Genomic DNA, 6,819 nt, shown 5'->3' with positions numbered 1-6,819 from the left:
GGCGGCACGGAATGATGGCGGAAAGAGCTAAAGAGGTCTCTTGCAGCAGATTTTACCTACCGTGATCCGTTTGGCTCTCCTGACTGCTGCTTTACTGAGCATCGGTTGTGGAGCCAAGCAAGACAATGATCCTTGACAACTTCAACCTCCTCTCCCTGTCTCGTGAGCAGAACAACAAGGTGCTTTGTCGCAGCTTAGTCTGAGGATGTCTTGTTGACCAATTAGGAGGCAGGGCCCCAGCTTTAGTCACTGAAAGTGACTATCTAGTCCCTGTAAGTAGGTGACATCTCTACGTCCAACCTGTGAACTATTTTTTTTAATTCATAGAGACAGCGTTAAGAAAATCCAAACACACACACACATACACACACACACACACACACACACACAAACCTTAGGGCTATCTGCCTAAAATACCTTAGGCTACCTATTTAATTACCTACCTTAAATAGCTACCTGAGTAAAACAGCTACCTCAAACACCTCAGGCTAACTACCTCAGGCTAACCGCTAAAAGCATAAACTCATCTATCTTGGGAGATGTAGGGCCAGAGTGCTCCTTGGAGGCAAAGACAGCAAGATTAGGCCTTATATCCTTGGGAGTTATTGTCAGGAGAAGACAGTCGCGTGAGATGGATGGACGTGGTACAGGGTAAAGTGCGGGGGCAGGGGACAAGGAGAAGGGGCTCAGTGGGATGGATGGATACCTGGGCTGAACAATGGGTTCGTGATGGGAACAATTGCTGCCAGACTGTTTCTGTTGTGCTGAGGTCGCTGTAGGTCTGCACCAACTCAATGGCACCTAACAACAACAGCAACAACAACTGTCTTGTATCCAGGGGCACTGGATCCAACAGCGTTAAGTAAAATAGCACACACTACATGCTCGAGATCGTGTCTGACTTTATGTCAAGGCTCAAAATGGAGTCAGGCCTCTGACTGTGGACCCCAGCCTTTTGAAGAACAAATCTCTTTCGATCTCAAGCTCTCAGGCAGTGTGGCTCTTAAGCAATGGCGCATAGAACACCAGGAAAGACTGCCTGGTCCCTCACCATCCTCCTAATGTTTGCAGTCCTTGAGTTGAGCCCTTGAGAAGCATTTAATCCAACTCTGGCTGGAATCCTAAACCCTTCTCTCCCCCTTCCACCCCCACTTCCTTCTGTGGGTTTCAGGACAAGGCAGTGGATTTGGATGAGATGGTGAAGAGGACTATTCACCCACCTCCTCCCCACTCTCATCACTACCCTCGAGCCCCTGTGGACTGACTCTTGGTGACCCCACCCTTAGGCCCTTGACAAATCGATCAAGGTGGATGGGAAGATGGTTTAGTGGCGTTAAGCGGTGTACAGAAACACACAAACACATACTTAATGCAGTATTTCCTTGTTCATATTTAGAGTTCTACAGAGCAGATCATAGTTTTGTCCTTTAAATTTATTTTAAAATTTTTAAACCGTTTTATTGACACACCATTCACATCCCATACAATCCAATGGTTTATATACATGAAAAAGAGTTGCGCTGTCAGACCATTTAAAATTTAATCAGGCCAGTCTTACCATTCAACAATCCCTCCTCCTTCTGGTGATTTCATCCACTGAATTCTACAATCCCCTCAACGTGCTGTCATCACTTCATCACTTCTTGTTTCCATTCCTCTTTCTTTCCCAGAAGGGGACCCGGCTGGCGTAATGGGCAAGCATTGGGCTGCTAACTGTAAGGTCACCAGTTCCAAACCATCAGGCCCTCCTCAGGATCAAAAAGAGGCTTTCTAGTGCTGTCAAGAGCTAGTCTCAGAAACTCATGGGGACAGTTCTATCCTGTCCTGTAGGGTGGCGATGTATCGGCATCGACTCAATGGCAGTGAGTTTATTGAGTTTCTTTCTTTAACTTTCTGAATTCTGTTACTTGGGTAAATGCTGCCCTTTGATCCTTAAGGATTGATTATCCTAAATATGGAAGTGAATTCCCTTCCAGACTTGAAGGGTCAGGGTCATAGTCTTGCGGTGTCCCCAAATATTGTTCCAACCAATAAGCATATTCTCTTATATTTAAGAGGGTTTAACAAACAAACAAAAACACCTTTTTAGGGTCTTTACAAAGAAACTCCTTCCTTAAGTCCCTGACACCACAGGGAAAATATTCAGGATTGGAGTCAAGGGGGTGAGCCCTCCCTCTGGAGGAGGCTAAAATGCTAATCTTGGGTGGTCCATTGACTTGCAAACGACCACCTTCCCCCCTCTCAAGGGCACATTCTTGCCTAAACTCCATGATTTCCATCTCTTTGCTTTCTCTGAGACCCCCTTAGGGTATGGGATCTCCTGACTAAAATGTTTGGGAATTTCTAATTCCTTCCAGCCTAATACCAACAAACCCTCAAAGGTGGATGAGAACGTACACCCCTCCCCCCTGGACCTTTCATGGCGGCAGTGGTTAATGCGTGTGGCGTGGATCCCATGTGTGTCCCAGTGGAACCACACTGCATCATATGGCCTTTCAGAAGCAGATGCTCAGACCTTTCTTCCAGGGCACCTCTGGGTGGGCTTGCACCCGAACCTTTGTGTTAATCATGCAGCGCTTAACCATTTGCGTACCTGGGATTAGACACAGGAGTCCTGGCAGGGTAGTGGGCTCCAGGGATCTGCTTCCCAACCACAAGGTATGCCGTTTGAACCCACCAGCCTCTCATGGGAGGAAAATGAGGTTGTCTATTCCTGTAGGGATTTAAACCCTTGAAGACCCCAAGGGGACAGTTCAACCCTGTCCGACTGGGTCACTCAGGATGAATCAGAATCCACTAGATGTCTAAGAGTCCGTCTCTTTTGGTTCCTTTTGTTTTTCTGAGATCCAGATAATAGGAGGATTCCTAAGTACAAGTGTGCAGTGAGCCAAACAATAGGGAGAAGGCATGGGGGTTGTTGAGTGACAAACTGACCTACTTGTAAACTTCCACAAGGTTCACAATTGAAGTTCAAAGGGAAAAAAAATACAGGACCCAAAGGGCCAAGGTGAGCTTACAGGAGAGGACAGCTTGAAGGATGAGAGGGGTGTTCTGAGTCTAGCGGACCACGTGATAGGTTCAGGGTGACAGGGAAAAAAAACAAAAATCAAACTTCCTGCCAGCAAGTTGATTCCTATTCGGCTCAATGACCCTGTAGGACAGGTAGAACTGGCCCCTGTGAGTTTCTGAGACTCTTCATGGGAGTAGAAAGCCCTGCCTTTCTCCCAGAGAGCAACTGGTGGTTTGGAACTGTTGACTTTATTCTTAGCAGTACAACTCATAACCACTAGGCCACTCTGTCCTCCAGAGAGAGAGCTGTCTCCACAAGTCCCCAAGGCTGTACTTTTGTATTGGGGTAGGTCCCCAGGCCCCTATGAGACAGAACCAGGGAGAAGCCACCAGGTCACTTCATGAAATACAATAGCTCAGTGGAGAATCAGCCCTTTAGAAGCCACTGGGCTCCTCTGAATTTGAAGGAAGAAAATGAAAAAGCATCTAAGAAAATGGCAAAGAGTTTGCAGAGTTCTAGAAAAATGATGGAGGCTTCAGGGGGTCCAAATTGTGGTAGGACAGGGCTGGGCAGGTTAGTTGGGAAGCTACATGGCTGGTCAGACATCGGTCATGTTCCCTGAACCACCAACCACACAACCAAAGGCCAAACAAGCATTTGGGAGCCTGATCTCCCCTCTTGGGCTCCACTTGCCACCTGGAGTGGATGCTATCCATTTCCAGCCATGGCCCCTTAGGAAAATGATTTATTTTATATATTTATTTTAGAGCATTTTCTTTTTCCTCCCCATACTCCTTATTCTTCGTGTGTGTTTTTTTTTTCTTTTCCAATTTTGACAAGAAACCCGAACATGCTCCACTTCAACAACTTCAACAGGTGTAACTCAGTGCCACTGATGATATTCTTGTTGTATAACTGCCATTGATCTCTCCAAAATCTTCCATCACCCCTGAAACCAATCTTGTGCCCCCTAAGTAAATACAAGTTCTTCCTCCTTCACCCACGGCCACCTCAAGTCAAGGTTTTCTTCCTTTCTCTCTAGTAGTTTTTAAAATCTAATATTCACATATCATACATTTCCATCCTTAAATCACTTTTTAAAAGAGTTGTATAGACATCTTCACAATCAGTTCTAATCCTCCCTCCCCCTCCCCCTCCCACATTCAGTGATTCTCCAATCTCCTCCCCTTGGGAAAATCATTTCATCTCAGTTCCTGAACTATGTTGCAGGTCAGTGCCCTCGAGTCGGGTTCCAATGCGTAGAAACAGCTGTGTAGAACAGAAAGAAACACTGTCGTTAGAAATAAATATTCCAAAAAAAATTTTAAAAAAAAAGAAATAAATATTCCAACAAAGGAGAAATAAATATTCCACCATATAGAATGACAGACTGTTTTTGTAACGAGTCACTGTGCTTTCATGATGTTCAATTTGTGACAATGACAATACATCCTGCCTATATGAGACTCCATCTTTCATAGCCAACTGTCTCTTATTCAGGGGCACGATCTCCAGCTTCAGAGGGGAGGGAATTTTAAAAAGCACTCACAGCCATGGAGTTGATTCTGACTCACAGTCACCCAGTGGACAGAGTAGCGCTGACCCTGTGTGCTTCCGAGACATTAAATCGTGATGGGTGCAGACAGCCACATCATAATGAGTAGCAACTGGTAGGTTCAAAGTGCTGGGACCTTGGGGTTAGCAGTTCCATGTTTGGTACCTTCCCCCCAAGCCCCCTCCTCCCATAGGGTCAGTACGAGGAGGCGAGAAGGGAGAAGAAAAGACTTAAGATTTAGGGGACACGGAGCTTCTGTTAAGGATGATGAAAACCATTCACGGTAAAGGTTGAACATCATGGAGAGCCCATGCCGGTAAGTCACCCATCCATCCGGAGGTTGGAGAAATGGCCAACGCATCCTTAGCTAGATATTTAAAACGCGACACGATCTTGGGTTAGCCACATGCTGGAGGACATGGGGTTCAAGGTAGACAGGGTGGTGGGCACTGAAAGTCTGTCCCAGGAGGTGAGAAGATTGAGCTAGGACCCTGATGATGGGATGACGGGGGGGGGGGGGGGGGGCGGGGGGGAGGGGAGAGGACAGACTTAGGAATTTTTGGACAAGGAAGTAGGGCAGGGCACAAGGAAGAGAATGAGGAATGACCAAAGGTCAAACTTGGAGCTAGTTTGCCTGAATTTAAGCCTGTAGGTACTGTGGGACCCAGTGTAGGCAGGACCTATTTGTACTGCCCTTCTCTTTCTTGCACTTAGCAGAGAATCATGTTTAGGGCCAGTTGAAGGGTGGCAGGGAGCAAATCTAGGGGCACCTTAAAAAAAATGTTCTCCCAACAGCGTGGGCTTGTTAGGTAGCTTAGCCTAGGGAATTGGGAAGTCCATTTACGCATGCCCAGGAGAGCCAGCAAAAGACAAAGGCTGGATTTTCCCGCCGGTGGGCTTGGATGGGCGTTACACCTGGAGCAGCCCACCTGGGCCGGGTGATTGCAATTCAGCCAATGGAATTGACCTGGGGTCGTTCACCACACCTCCCCTGGGAACCCTTGAAAAGGCAGGGACCGGAAGGGAGGGGCTCTTGGGCAGTCTGGTGGTCTTCCTGGGAGGAGAGAGATCCTTGCGTGTCCCAGAGCAGTCTCTGCCAGGCCGCATGGTCAAAGGATTCCTATGGGTGCCGCGTAAAACCTGATGTTCTTTGAACTTTCATTAAATTCACTTGCATCACGAACCCGCCTTCGGCGTGAAATCTTTCTCGCGTGGAGCTAAGGACCGAGGTTGAGATTTAGGCAGGAGAGAGAAACCTAACAGGCTCATTTCATGTCTGTGTCATGTCTTGGTCCTTCCTACACCAAGCCTGTTTGTCATGCTAAAGAGCACTAGGGGTGCCCTGGATTAGGCGATAGGGTGGTTGCTAACCACAACTCAGGGTCCTTTCCACTCCAGCTGTTGCCTTGTGGGAGAAAGATGAGGCTCTCTGCTCCCATAAAGACATACCATCTTGGAACCCCACAATGGCAATGAATGACTGATTCATCACTTAGCCACCGAGATGGTACAGTGGACAGGTAACCTTTCTCTGCACCGAGAAAGGCTCTGGTGATAGAGTGGGTGACCCATTTGCCTGCTAAAAGCTGCCCAAACTCCGGGCAACAGAAAAGAGGGTGAAGGGAGACGTCGGCCAGGGCAAGATATGACAAAATAATAAGTTATCAAGGGTTCATGAGGTAGGGGAGAGTGGCGAGGGAGGGGGAAAAATGAGGAGCCCATGCCAAGGGCTTAAGTGGAGAGCAAATGTTTTGAGAATGCTGAGGGCAAAGAATGTACAGATGTGCTTTACACAATGGATGTATGGATGGATGGTGATAAGAGTTGTATGAGCCCCTAATAAAATGATTAAAAGAAATAAATAATGAAAAGCTGTCCAAATTCACCGGCCACTCCTAGGGAGAAAGATGAGGCTCTCTGCTCCTATAAAGATTTACAGCCTTGAAAAGCCCCAGAGGCAGTACAAGTCTGCCCTGTATGGTCTTGATTGTGGTAGAATAGACTTCAATGGCAGTGAATGAAAATCCATAGGGAAACCACATACCTCCCCAGAACTGAATCTGACTCCCTTGTGGTTTGTATAAGGGATTCCGTATGAGGGATGAAATCGTATTTGCTTTGTGATACCTTCACTCCGGCTGTGTGGGAAATGGGGTAAGACTAAGGAGTTGGAAACCCACTTGTGGTAGGACCATGGGGCGGATTTAGAACTGTCCCCACAGGGATTCCAAAGTGTATTCAACCTGAGACCAAA

This window comes from Tenrec ecaudatus, chromosome 18 (genome assembly GCF_050624435.1).
Source record: "Tenrec ecaudatus isolate mTenEca1 chromosome 18, mTenEca1.hap1, whole genome shotgun sequence".
Classification (NCBI taxonomy): Eukaryota; Metazoa; Chordata; class Mammalia; order Afrosoricida; family Tenrecidae; genus Tenrec; species Tenrec ecaudatus.
This window is presented reverse-complemented; position numbering follows the sequence as displayed.